The sequence below is a fragment of the Lolium perenne genome, chromosome 6 (genome assembly GCF_019359855.2).
Source record: "Lolium perenne isolate Kyuss_39 chromosome 6, Kyuss_2.0, whole genome shotgun sequence".
NCBI lineage: Eukaryota > Viridiplantae > Streptophyta > Magnoliopsida > Poales > Poaceae > Lolium > Lolium perenne.
Window position 1 is genome coordinate 113,906,136 of NC_067249.2, and position 15,000 is coordinate 113,921,135.

A 15,000-nucleotide genomic window follows, 5' to 3' on the forward strand; every position below is an offset into this window, starting at 1 on the left:
CACCTTCAAGGTCAACGACAAGAAGTTCGAGTTGCGCCCGATGACTCCTAGCCAAATCATCGCGGGTAATGCGAAGGCTTTAGCGAGGGCACAACTCCGCACCCACCATAGTGAGATGAGAGGAGAGGGAGCGACCCACCACAAAGATAGTGAGCGCCACAAGCCACATATGAGTGAGACAAAGAGTGTTCTCCTAGCCACCAAGAGTGAGTGGAGAGAGGTCCAAGAGAACCCATCCACCATATTGCACTACGTGCTCATATGCAAGGGACCATCGTCGGCGACTAACGACTTAACCAACATTCCTCCGTCTTTGTTGTCTCTTTTGCAGGAGTTTCAAGACGTCTTCCCTGACAAGCTCCCTCATGGACTACCACCACTTCGAGGCATAGAACACCGCATCGACCTCATACCCGGCGCTCCGCTTCCAAACCGTGCCGCCTACCGCACCAACCCCGAAGATACAAAGGAGATCCAACGCCAAATTCAAGATCTCCTCGCCAAAGGGTATGTCCGCGAAATCCTTAGCCCTTGTGCGGTTCCCGTGATTCTTGTGCCTAAACCGGATGAGACGCAACGGATGTGTATGGATTGTCGCCCCATCAATGCCATTACCGTCCGTTACCGCCATCCCATTCCGCATTTAGATGACATGCTTAATGAATTGAGTGGTGCCACGATTTTCTCTAAAGTCGATTTGCGTAGTGGCTACCACCAAATTCGCATGGCCATTGGTGATGAATGGAAAACGGCATTCAAGACCAAGCTTGGTCTCTATGAATGGCTCGTTATGCCTTTCGGTCTTTCCAATGCTCCATCCACATTCATGCGTCTTATGAATCACATCTTGCGTCCTCTCATTGGCAAGAGTGTGGTTGTCTATTTTGATGATATTCTCATTTATAGCAAAAATCTCGAGGACCATGTGAAACATGTGAGAGAGGTCTTATGCATCTTGCGTCTTGAGAAGCTTTATGCCAACCTCCCTAAGTGCACCTTTGCTCAAAACAAATTGGTTTTCCTTGGCTTTGTGGTTTCCGCTAATGGGATTGAAGTTGATTCTTCCAAGGTGGAGGCCATCCACAATTGGCCTACTCCTACAAATGTTGGCCAAGTCCGAAGTTTTCATGGACTTGCCGGTTTCTACCGCCGCTTTGTGAAAGATTTTAGCACCATTGCTTGCCCTTTGAATGAACTTACCAAGAAGAATGTTCTGTTTGTTTGGGGCAAAGCCCAACAAAATGCTTTTGATGAGTTGAAGAAAACGCCTTACCGAAGCTCCCCTTCTTGTGCTTCCCAACTTTGCAAAAACTTTTGAGATTGAGTGTGATGCAAGTGGACTCGGTATTGGTGGCGTTCTTATGCAAGAGGGCAAACCCATGGCATATTATAGTGAGAAGTTAGATGGCGCACGCCTCAACTATCCTATATATGACAAGGAGCTCTACGCTTTGGTTCGTGTTCTTGAAGTTTGGCAACACTATCTTTGGCCAAAAGAGTTTATCATTTACTCCGACCATGAGTCCTTGAAATATTTGAAAAGCCAACACAACTTGAAAAAACGACATGCAAAATGGGTCGAGTTCATTGAGTCCTTCCCATATGTAATCAAATACAAGAAGGGCAAGGACAATGTTGTGGCGGATGCTCTTTCCCGCAAAAACACCCTTTTGCTTACTCGTTTGGATTTTCATGTTTTGGGACTTGAAGAGATCAAAGAACTCTATCCTGCCGATTCTTTCTTTGCTCCAATTTTTGGGAAGTGTTCCGTTGAACGAGGAGTGGATGATTTCTATTTGCATGATGGCTACTTATTTAAAGCTAACAAGATTTGCATTCCCGAGTCTTCGCTTCGAAAATTGCTTTTGCAAGAGTCACATGGAGGTGGTCTTATGGGACACTTTGGACGAGAGAAGACATATGCCATGCTCTCAACCCACTACTATTGGCCAAGAATGTACCGCGACGTGGAACGCCTTTGCCGCCGGTGCACAACTTGCTTACAAGCTAAGTCTACCTCCAACCCGTATGGTCTTTACACACCATTGCCTATTCCTTATGCACCATGGACCGATATTAGCATAGATTTCATCTTAGGATTGCCTCGCACTAAGCATGGTCATGATTCCATATTTGTGGTAGTGGATAGATTCTCTAAGATGGCTCATTTCATACCTTGTCACAAGAGCGACGATGCTACACACATTGCTTCATTGTTTTTCAGGGAAATTGTTCGCCTACACGGAGTACCGCAAAGCATTGTGTCGGATCGAGACGTCAAGTTCATGAGTTATCTTTGGAAGTCGCTCATGGCAAAGTTTGGAGTGAAGCTCTTGTTCTCATCATCCTCGCACCCGCAAACGGACGGACAAACGGAAGTGGTCAATCGAAGCCTCTCCACCCTCCTACGCATCCTAGTGAAGAAAAACTTGAAGTCATGGGAGGAGTGCCTCCCACACGCGGAGTTCGCCTACAACCGCGCCAAGCATTCGACAACATCACGGAGTCCCTTCATGGTCGTCTACGGTTTCGAGCCTCCAACGGCACTCGACATACTACCACTCCCCCTTCATGAGAGGACGAACATGGACTTCGACAAGCGCACCGCCGCCATGAAGAAACTACATGAAGAAACAAGAGCAACCATTCAAGAGCATGTGCTTCATCAAGCTACCCGCCTCAACGCCAAGAAGAAGGGACACATATTTCAAGAAGGCGACCTCGTTTGGATCCACCTCCGGAAGGAAAGATTCCCTCGTGAACGCAACTCGAAGCTCAAGCCAAGAGGAGATGGCCCCTTCAAGGTCCTCAAACGCATCAACAACAACGCTTACGTCATCGACATCCCAACCTCCAAGTACTTGGTGAGCAACACGTTCAACGTTGCGAACTTATCGCCATATCATGAAGATGAGGAGGCACAAGAGTCGAGGGCGACTCTTTCCCGAGGGGGGGGAGATGATGCGAGGTGGCCTTCGGACACCTCCACACCAAGACCAACAAGTCCCCCAAGTGGACCAATGACGCGAGCTCGAGTTAAAGCTCTACATGATGAGGTGACCTCGATCCTCACCACCCTTGATCTCGGTACCCCTTTGGATGGAATGCTACCTCATGCCGATGTGCTATGTGTCATTAGATACAAGGCGCATCAAGACACCGGAGAGGAGGACACGCCAAGGTCAAGGGAAGGAGAGGAGCAGCGGGACATGGAGATGATCACGAAGCTGAACTCGACGTCGCTCGAAGCGCTCAAAGGAAGAGAAGGGAGCTGGCCGGCCCAGGACCCGGTCAGACCGGCCCCACAACCGGGCCATCCGGTCCCAGGCCCGGTCAACCGGGCGCCCAACCGGATTCCCTGCATCGTACCGGAAGGAAACCGGAAAACCTCGCAAGTTCCCGGTTGGCGCCCGGTCGACCGGACCCAGGACCGGACCACCCGGTCATAGGCCCGGTCTGACCGGATTCCAAACCGGATTTGACGGGAATGACTCACCAAACTGCCTAAGTTATCCATTCGCGTACCTTTTCGCCCTTGCTGGCCATGTATGCCTATATAAGTAGCCTGGACCCCTCATTTACCCCTTAGACTTGTTTTGAACTCAAACCTAACTTTGAACTTAGTCTCCCTAGGGTTACCATCCCTCTGTAATCAAGGCATCCTGGTTGTTGATTTGGATATTGTTGAGTGAGATTCTAGTACAAGTTACTCTCTCTCCCTCATCAATCTCTTCTTCTCCAACCCCAATCTCTCTCCGGGAATTCTGCCGCGTGCCTCTTCCAGGAGATTCTATTGGCGTGGTCCATCGAGCCACGGGGGTAAGTATCGGGTGTATCGGGTTGGTGTGCGTGCGTGAGTACCGGCGTTCTTCGTGTTCTTCATGTTCCTCGCGTTCTCCCACCTCTTCCCTTGGTCTTCGGGTTCAAGTCGCGAGATCGGGCCACTCCCGGGATCTTAGATCTCATCACCTCCACTTTTCACCGGCCAATTCCACCGTTTTCCCCCTCAAATCCAGCGATTTGTCCCACAGTTTCCGCCCCGTGTTCGTGTTGTTTATCATTCCAGATCCAGATCTAAAAATCGTGGTACTTCCGGTACTTCCGCTCTCCGTACCCGGAACTTCCGCTCCAGCCAATTTTTTTCCCCATCTGTTCAACACACTTGTTGTCTTCCTCGCTGTGCATCCCAACCAAACCGCCGCCGCTTCTCAGCCTTCCTGCCCACGCGCGCAGCGCAGCAACCACCACGGCATCGCTCGGCCGCCCCACCCTCGCTCGCCTCCACGCCTCGAGCGCCATCAGCTGCCGGCCTCCCACGCTCGCGCCCGCTCAGCAGACCGCGCGCACGCTTGGCCCAGCAACCACCTGCGCCCATCCGCGCCGCACGCCAAGGCCCAGCTGCCGCCCCGCCTTGGCCCAGCCAATGCCGGCCCATGCCCAAGCCTCGCTCGCCACCGCCCCGTGCCATGCGTTCTCGATCGCTGGCCAAGGACGCCCACGCCCGCACGCCTCCACGCATCGGCCGCCACACCGAGCTGCCGCCCCGCTCGCATCGCCCACTAGGCCACGCCACCACCGCTGCTGGCCCACGCCCAAGCCACGCGCCAACTTCTGCTGATTGCCCGCACGCCCCGCTCGCCAGCAGCCAGCAGCGCCAAGCCCCAGGCCACCTCCGAGCGTGCACAGCAGACCCAACAGCAGTTCGACTAGTCACAATGGGAAGTATCATACACTAGTATCATGCACATGATACTAGTTTATGATACCAACCCCATAATGCATAGTATCATAAGATAGCATCATATTATCATCATATTTAATGTTTTGTAGAATCTCAATGCAAATGTGTGTACATGATCTGGTTGTCATTAAATTTTCTAGTTTTACGTGCTATGATACGGTATCATATTATGATACCACTCTCATCCCTCACCTCATTAATTGGTGTGCCACATCAGATTTTTGCCAACATGGCATGCATGATACTACTTATGATACTCCCATTGTGACTAGTCTTCGCCCACGCCTCAGCCTCGCAGCCGCACGCGCCCCAAGCAACGCCCCACCTCGATTTTCCTCATAGATCGCGCGAGCAATTTTCCAGGCAAAATTTCGAAACCGGAACTTCCGGCCATCAGCAGCGGTACTTCCGCCCCAGCGGAACTTCCGCCCAACTTCCGCCCAACTTCCGGAAACGCGCGATTTGGCTCGCAGTAACCCCTGGATACACGCTGAGAATTTCCGGAAGTTGACCGGAACTTGACCGGAATTCCGCCCGGCGCAGTTTTTGACCCAAATTTCAGCAACTTTTGACCCCCAACTTTGACCCAACTTTTGACAACTTTCCGGAGCCCGTTTGACTTCAAATTTTGACCATAATACCACCATCTTGACTCCAAATTTTGACAATTTTCCCGAGCCCATTTGACTCCAAAATTTTGACCACTTCGCCCGCTCGTTTTGACCCAACTTTTTGGGCATTGACTTTTGTGTTCGGATTTCCTTGTGGAGTGCATTGGTTGTCTTTTTCGCTTCCGCGCCTACATCAACACCGCGACGACACCATTGACACCCCGGATTCCGGCGCAACTTCGAAACCATCATCGACACCACCTCGATCATCGCAAGTTCGTGTGCTTGACACCGCCTAACATCACTAGGTATAACTTGCCCCACCCCTTGTAGCCCCGTTTCTTTCTTTGTGTACCTATCCCATTAAGAGTGGCTTTCCGAGTGTTGTGAAGCATTGCACAAGTGTCACGACCGTGAGAGGGTGTGTGTGTGCGTTGTGTTGAGCAAAGCTCCGAAGCAAGCTCGGTGAGAAAGATACACAAAATAAGAAAAAGTGTGACATAGAGAAAAATAAAGCTTCTAAGCATAGAAAAAAAAAGTGAAAAAAGAGAAAAAGGAAAAGGAAATACAAAAAGAGTGTGTGTCCACCGATACAAACGAGTGCAAAGCTTGTGAGCACTAAGAGAGATAAGAGAAGAGTGGCATTTGTGCAAATCTAGTTGCTTCTCTCATATGCAACCAAGCTACGGTCTCTCTTGTGTTGGCGCGACACCGAGCTAATAGTCTTCTTTAGGACCATCTTTGTTACTTGCTCACTTCCTTGGTCGCGCTAACCCCATTGTTCTTCCTTGTGTGTGTTTTCGTGTTTCCTTGACATAGATCACCGCTTTTGACATTCGACTTTGGATCTTACCCACATTTGACAATAGACATTTTCTTTGGTTCTTTTCGTTTGCTATCCACTTCCTCACCTACCACCATATAGAGTTCTTAGCCTTTTGTGTGTGCTTTGAGTGTGTGTGTGAGTACATATCGGTTATTCTCTAACTTGAACCATTTTCTCGATTTTGGTTTGCGAGTTTTGACCTTTTGGTAGTTTTCTTTCCACCATATATATACACCAATCTTAGAGACTAACATGGATAGTGAGGATGAGCCTACGGAGGACGACATGGAGTACTACGAGGGTGATAGCTCCGCAAGCACCGAAGATATGGAGGACCATGTGGAGCTCGACACCGACAATGGCTCCGCATGCAACGGTGACGTGACCGACATCGAGCATCTCTACACCGACCATGACTCGCCAAGCAAGGACAACATGGTGGACCACCACTCCGAGCTCGACTACGACTACGATGACATGGTGGAGCACCACCTCAACCACGACTACGACTACGACGACATGGTGGAGCACTACCTCCACTACGACTACGAAACCATGATGAAGCATCGCACCGAGCACTACCTCGAGCACGACATCGACACCATGGTGGAGCCTAGCTTCGACCCCACCTTGAACAAGACCGGTGCCTACAAGTTCCCCATCTTGGCCAATGGAACTACATATGAAGATAGAGGACCTTCAAGACGGCGCAACCATGAGAGTGCTTATGCACACGATCATCTACATCGAGCTCATTCTACGGAACATCAAGAGCGCCACCACCATGATCGCCATCGACACTCTCCTCTGAGCTCAAGAAGGCGCCACAAGAAAAGTGCCAAGCCACATGAACCATCATCTAGGCATGCCGAGGATCGTCATCAACACATGTCGCCTCATGATCGTCGTCGACCATCACCACCTCATGGTCGCCATCGACCAACACCTCCCAAGGATCTTCGCCGACACAAGCCACCTCATGTTCATCATCGACCAACACCTCCCAAGGATCTTCGACGACACCCCCCAAGACATGGTGATGATGCAAGAAGACGAAAGCCTCGACATGAAGCGGCCAAGGCTACAAAGAACAACAACACCAACCATATGGTGTCCACAAAGCCTAGCCATGAAGCGGCCAAGGCTACAAAGAACAACAACACCAACCATATGGTGTCCACAAAGCCTAGCGCCACCACCAAAATGGCATCTCCAAGACCGCCTACACATGAGAAGATCTCCAATGGTGCGAGACAAGACGCTACATCAACAAGGAAGATGGTGGCAAGTGCAAATAAAGAGGAACCACCTATCATGGTGCTTCCCCCTCCTACCGCCACCACCACAATGGCGCCTACAAGAAGCTTAAGCCCCAAGATGAAGACCGTGGAGTCTACACTTCAAGATGAAGGACGATCTACCCATCTTTATGCCAACATGACAATGCGTTATCCACCAAGATCAAGTAGCTCCCAATGCTTTCGTTGCAAACAAGACGGTCATCTTTGGTAATGCCCCAATCTCCATTGTGATGTGTGCACATCCAACAAGCACATGACATGGGAATGCAACACACCACAAGCCCACAAGCTCTACTTCACCCAATTGGATGCCGAAATCGCCAACAAGACACTTCAAGATACCATTGTCTTCAAAGAATGGTGCAAGGAAATGAACAAGATGACGACTATGAAGACTACACTTCAAGATGGAGCACGAGAAGGCCAAGACAAGAGTGACGTTGATTCGAGCCTAGCTCTCAACAACACCATAGCGCCATCAAATGGTGTCAACATGGGAGGCGATGGAGTTGAGAAGGTTGAGCATGGGATTTTCCCTTCAACCAAGGAGGCGAATGGAGTTGAGAATGGTGAGCATGGGATGATCCCTTCACCAATGGAGGCGCATGGAGATGAGAAAATCGGGCCTACTCCTATATGCTTGATTGATGATATAGTACCAATCCCATGTGAGCATGAGAGCCACTTAGCCCACTTGAGTGAGAGTGATAGTGAGTTGAGTGACTTCCACCCCATATGTGAGTTTGAGTGCTTCCATTTGGAGGACATGAGTGATACACCGAGTGAGTTGAGAGAGGTAGTTGATAGGTCTATGGAGGCCATTTCACATTCTAACAACTTAACCTCTACCTCTAGTGTGTTTTCTCATGTTACAATAGGTTCCATGGAGGACGAGCTCCCGATCATAAAGACGATGTACATGGTGCATGAAGATGATAATATCACACCATTCTTGAGCGAAGATGAACATGGAGGCCATTTGGAGCCTACCTCTTCCACAACGCCCACTTCAAATGATTCGGACTACAAAGGTACCTATATGGGTGTTGATGATACCATGATCCCACTAGTGGACATGATGATTTGTGAGTGCTTGCATGAGTTGGATGATCCTATTTCCATGTCATATGCTTCTTTCACTTTCCCTTGTGATACTTGTGATACCACCATTGTTGATCATGTGGAAGTAGTTGCTTATGATAATATGTCCATGCCATGCTATGCGTGTTTCGATTTCTATCCTATTGCTTGCAATGAAAATGATGATGCTAATTCTTGTGTTCTGACAACCTTGATGAACAATTGCTCTTTCCCTAGGTTTGTCGACAACCATGATACAATGTTGAACATGTTTTGTGAAAAATGCTTGCAATACTTTCCCATTAATGCAACCAAAATGTTGAACAATTGTTCTTTCCAATGCTTGGTTTGCAATGATGTTAATATGCTTGTAAATGAGATTGCCCCCATAAATCTCTCAAATTTTGGATACTTTGCCTATATCCATGATGAGCATGTTCATATGTTTTCTCCGCATATTCACCATATCTATTATGATGCTTTGCTTAACGCTAATGGTGATGTGCAAAAGAAATGGACCATCATGATGGATGATGTGTTCATATACCATGCACACACGTTCTTTGCTTTGCCTATTGTGTGTGTAGGTACAAGAATGCCAATGTCAACCTCGATTGAGCACGAGTTGACAAAGAGAGCTCTTGAGAGCATAATACAAGTAAGTTCAAGATCGAACCCGGCTCTAATACCTTTCCCATGCTTTGCATTGAACATGCCGAACAATTTATCTTTCTTGTGGTTCTTTTGCAAGCATGATGATGTGATTCTTACCATTGGTGTTGCCTCAACCAAGTTTACCAATTCCTACTTCATTTGGTTTGTTGGCACACACGGTTGTGTAAACGTTGTTTTGATGAACGTTTTGGAAGATATGTTGTGTGTTGCACCAAATATGAGGAACAATTTCTCTTTCCAATGGTTTGTGTGCACACATGTTGATCATATTTTGGACACTCTTCCGTATGTGTTTTTGCCAAATTCTCCACTTGTTGCTTCAAGGATGTTGAACAATTTCTCTTTCCGATGCCTTGAGAGTAATAATGAAAATGACTTTCTACATGAGATGGACACCACGGTCGTCTCACAATTGGGAGTTTTTGTGTTTCCACATTTGGAAGATGTTCATACGGAGTTCTTACACATTGACCTTGCACATGCATTATTCTTGATAAATTTGTGTTGTGCTAACGGTGTTGTGAACATGAATGGAGATGTCATTGATGATATGCTCCTCTATCACGCACACATATACTTTGCTTGGTGTTTGTTGTGTGAAGGTACACGTGACATATGGATGAGCGTCAACGAATGGGTTCAACCCCATACATCTACTACACAAGATCTCTCAATGAGAGCACACCGGCATTATGCTAAGGTGACCTCCTTCTACTTACGCTCTCTTGCTAAACCCGTGGAACATTGGCTATACTTTGAGTGTTGTTTGGCTTTTCTTGTGCTATTCGTAGGGCTCTTGACAAGCGAAGTGACATTCAAGTGTGGTTGTCATCTACCTCCTATACAAGTTCATGAAGAGCTATCGTCGAGGACGACTCTTTTTCAAGTGGGGGGGAGATGATACGGGGCGACCTTCGGTCTTCACCGCATCATGTGCTTCATCGCCAAGACGGCACACTAAGGTGAATCTTCTCCTTTACGCGTGCCTCAAATCGCCTATTTGGGACGATATACTACTTCATACCCCGTCATATCTTGATGATAGGAACTCGACGACAAGTACGGGGAGAAGAGAGGATGCCATGGAGACCCGAGGACGCAAGGCCGATGTCACGGAAGCATGAAAGAAAAGGAGAAAGAAGAAGCGCTGGACGCTCCAGGCCGGAAATTCCGCCCAACATCGCCGGAACTTCCGCCCAGATGCTGTCAAGACTGAAGATGCTCGCACAGCAGAGCTGTGGCCGGAACTTCTGCCCCTGATGGCCGGAACTTCCGCCCAGGAACGGAACTTCCGCCCAGGACGGCCGGAACTTCCGCCCCATCGAACCTCAACCAGATCTCAGCCCCCTTTGGCTTGTAACTTACCCCTTCATCCCCTTGCCTATAAATAGACACCTACCCCCACCTTCATGAGGGAGAGATGATGTTTAGATGAATTGGCTTATGCCTCTATTATCCCTTTGTGGATTTGGGAAACCCCCACCTTAGATTAATTTCTATTGTACCACCCGGGATCCTTATCGAATCCTATTGTATCTCTTTGGTGACTTATACCAATCTTGATCTTTTGCTTGCACTTCTACCTTTGGGTCTTTTGCTTGCACTTCTATTGATTTTGGTCTTTTCACCCTTCTAGATATATAGGATCTTCGATTCGTCGATCTTTTTGCGGGACTTCTACCGAAAGGTCTTTTTCTTGCAACTTCTATCGAGTTGGTGGTTCGGGCCAACGAGAACAAACCGATTGTGCTGTGTGCGTGTGTTTGTATTGAGTTCTTCGCGTTCATCCACTTCCCCCGCGAATCCCCCTCCGCAATAACACTCACCCGGGTCAAACCGTGAAGATTGGGCACCCCCTCGGGCTTAGCCCGCATCACCATGCTTCCTCAAATCCTTAGTACAACTATTATACATGATTGAATTTTATACAGGTGAGCAGTGTCTAATTTTCAAGCATAGTGAAATACTGCAATCTGTTCATGGCTCGTGCTGGTGTTTTTCGAGCGAACCATAGCTCTTCGGCTACAAGTGTAACGGTTCATAACAATGGTTAATATCAAAGTTACCCGCAAAAGAAAAAGGCTAATATCAAAGTTGTACATGAGTCACATTTTATTGGTTGCTTCTCAGGATACCGTCACAACCTTTTCTTCACTTGATGCATCCTTATGACTTCAAAAGCACTTCAGTTTTGGCTTGCCTAGAAATCCTATTTTGAAGGAAAGGAAACTTTGCAACTAATAAACACTCTATGATTTTGCCCAAATTCCATAATGGATAGGAAGCAATTTTTATCCAGAGAAGGGAAAACACTCTATGATTTCTCTACAAATTATGCATTGGACTGGCAGCAAGTTTTTAACAAACAGGGGAGACTGGCACCTGCCTTATATAATATAAATATGTCATCATGTTTGTACCCAACAAAATTACACAGGAAAAAAATCACTCTGGGAAAGCATACAAAACCTGCAAGACATGAGATGTATTCTATATAACAGAGATACGGTATTTACTCTTTGGAAAAAACTTACCTGGACCCAGGGTAAATTAGATACTTGGCAGCAGTACTACCTCAAATATGTTACGAATAGGCATACTTCTATCTTAAGTGCTTTTACTGAAATAAAATCTAAGGATACTGAGTATCAATTCATTTGAGATTTAACTGAGCGCTAAAAATAGACTGCGGACTACAAATGAATCAGAGAAGATCCTCACATGGCAGCAATAAATTCTTACCTTCAGAGTGAAGAAGAGTCTATCCTTGAAGGCACCTCACGCTGGTTGCTGAACTTCTTGTTCACATATTTGAATCAAATCAAGGCTCAAGAAAAACACACACTGAAACATATACAGTATAGAATCCCATCTTTTACTGTGAGCTTAGGACGCCTCTTGGTGCTCGGAGGATCTGGCAGAGAAGACGGGAACATGATCTCTTTGAGATCATACCTCAGGTAGTCGTACAATTTCTGGCAAACAACTCTGAACTTCATCCTGATAGCTACACCGACAAACTTTTGGAACGGCTCGACGAATTAACCTGCGCCATGATAAAAGCAATGCCAGTCATGCCCTAAACAAAACATCCCCAAACCTGAACTTATGGTTCAATTTCATCTCTTTACTCCTAATTAAACATGCAACTAAGCATGACATTGATTTACATAACTGCACAATGAGCAAGTGTATAGATTAATAGATGTACAGTTGCAGATTTTGAGAGGCAACAAATGCAAATGCTAGCAACTTGTATACACAGGGAAAATAACTCATTTACATGTATAAACTTGTATACCTATCATCTACCACTGAATAGATTTTCTTTTGTTCATAACTTTCGTGTTCAAAACTGAGCCTAATTAGTACTGTTCAATATATATATTGTGTCACTGCTAACCTATGTTGAGCACAGATTTACTTATCTCACCTGAACCTAAAGTCTTGGTACTTATTTTAGTTCCTCACAATTCTCTCAAAGTCTCACATGAACATGACACAGAAATACAACTTTGTAGTTTCACGGTACATCACTTCTGCTAGCAGACACATCTAAACAACACGGAAGTCCTCTACGGTATATTAGTCAAGTTTATATGTATGCAAACCACGATTGGCATGCCTCAGTAAATGATGGAGTACTATTAAACGATTTGGAGTTAAGCCTGTGGCTTGGTTGGAGCACGGCCGGCCAGAGCCTGCATTAGGCAGAATGGCGAGACGGCGGACTCGCGGAGCAAGCACTGGAACCGACGGACCTGCTGAGCTGGGGGGGGGGACTCAGCTCGTGCTGCTTGACACCGTCGTCGGGAGAAGAACTGGATCCGGCCATTCGGTCCCGTCCCGTGCTGGAGCTGCGGAGCAAGCACTGGATTCCGGACAGGCAGGTCGACGGCGGCGATCTGGGGAAGAGAGAGGGCCTTGGACCAGAATCAAAGTTTTAACGAAATCAGGGACGATTCAGTTCGATCTGCTTGAGTGCGTGTATGATTGGACGACGACGACGCGGGTTGCTTCTCTTGGCGGCGGCAAAGCACGGCAGAGAGGAAATCGTCGCGGGCTTCTGGAGCTATGCTAGGATTTTTGGAGTGGAATCGAGGTGGAAGGATTGTTTTGATGGGATTCGATGTGATCTGGACGGATGAAGGCGGTGTCGCTCGCGAAGAAGGAAAGAAAAGAGAGCCACAAATCGAGGACATAATCAAGGACAACACTACACGGCGGCGCCGCACCAAAGGATGATCCGTGCGGCGGATTCCACCTATCTAATATACATGCATGCATGCAGTGACATATGCATTTACGTCATCAAGATTCCCCCAATTTGTAAACTGAAAAACCATTATCTATTAAACCGTTGATCCGTTCGACAATCCGTTTTCACCGTAGGCTTAGTTGCGACGAGATCTTCGTATGTTTTGAGAACTTTTTTTTCTGTCAGTAATTACCAGATTGTTATCCCTAACTTACCAAATTATTCACTACTTAGTTGCTAGATTATGATAAGTTGGTTGTTCGGTTTATGTATATTATTCTACATCAATATAAAGAATTTGTGTGGAATGATATCATTCCTTAGCTTTTAGAGACACTTGAAGACCGTTCATTAGCTGCGCATATCATTGCAATATTTATAGATGAGTAAATTTTTATCCAATAATCATGTACAATTATCATAGCATGGCCGTTGTTAATCTGGCAACCATATTACTATAACCTGGAATTGGTGTCACACACATAATGTAGTTGTGCATAATAATGCAATGTTTAAAAGAATTGTATAAACTTATCCGGGAGCCATGTATAAGTATTGTGATAGATGTTCGATATTAATATGGTAACTGATGCGGCGAAAAAAAAATCACCTAAACATAGCAATAACAGATCTAGTTTTGAAGCCCCCGCCGAGATGAACGCAACGGTGCAAGCGGATCTTAAATTGGATAAACGGGCTGGAAGAAAATTCATTTTTAATTTTCGAATTCTACTAGTAGTAATGCAATAATGTAATTGTGAGCTTGCACATTAGTGCATGCATGTACGTAGTCAGTCCTATTAGGGGAGAGCACCAAAAATCTGCCGCCGCACAAGATTGCACGAAGTGCGGCGCTTCTCGTTAGATTTTTCCCATAATCAAACTGGTACCCGTCTATATTATACTCAAGGTTTTAAATAGCGCGTAATTTTGCCGGTTTTAGCGCGCAATAGCGGATTTGGACCCTCCACGCTATATTTAACAGAAAATAGTCGCTACAGTGTTAAACACGAAATAACACCCTAAATCGTGCTAAATCGCGCTAAAACACATAACACGTAGGGGCGCTAAAACATTTAGCTGCAAAAAACAAAGGTCCAAAACTGCATGCCAACCCATCCGCCCAAAAGTCCAATTTCCCCAACAAAGCTAAATACCTAAAGCTCGTATACGTACGGAAAAACCTAACCTAAATCCCAGTTTAGCTGTTCCGCACGGAAGCGATGGCGGTGGCTGCCTCTTCCAGCGTGATGTCGGCGTCCGTTGCTTCCTCCCACAGAGTTCTATCGGCTACTTCCTTCGGCTCGGATGTCGAAGACGCCTTAGAAAAATCACCCACAAGGTTAGAGCTAACTAGAACCTCCTCCTCATCCTGATTCATAGATGAGTAGATGTATTGAACTATTGATATGTAGTTCTTCCGATTCTGAATGAGTGCTTTCAGTTGCCTCATTGGCTCTAAATCATAATGTTAGTATGTGTTAAAAAATGTTGTCTTTAATTTGGTC

At 46.7% G+C, this 15,000-nt stretch overlaps 1 long non-coding RNA gene across 1 annotated transcript in view; it reads right to left on the reverse strand.

The window, feature by feature from the left end:
- LOC139832776 (uncharacterized) overlaps positions 1 to 13,428 on the reverse strand; it is a 41,927-nt gene extending 28,499 nt beyond the window's left edge. Inside the window, exon 1 of the long non-coding RNA XR_011747193.1 lies at positions 11,977 to 13,428. This is a non-coding gene — a long non-coding RNA (uncharacterized lncRNA). The remainder of the gene's footprint in view (positions 1 to 11,976) is intronic.
- Between the last annotated feature and the right edge of the window lie 1,572 nt (positions 13,429 to 15,000).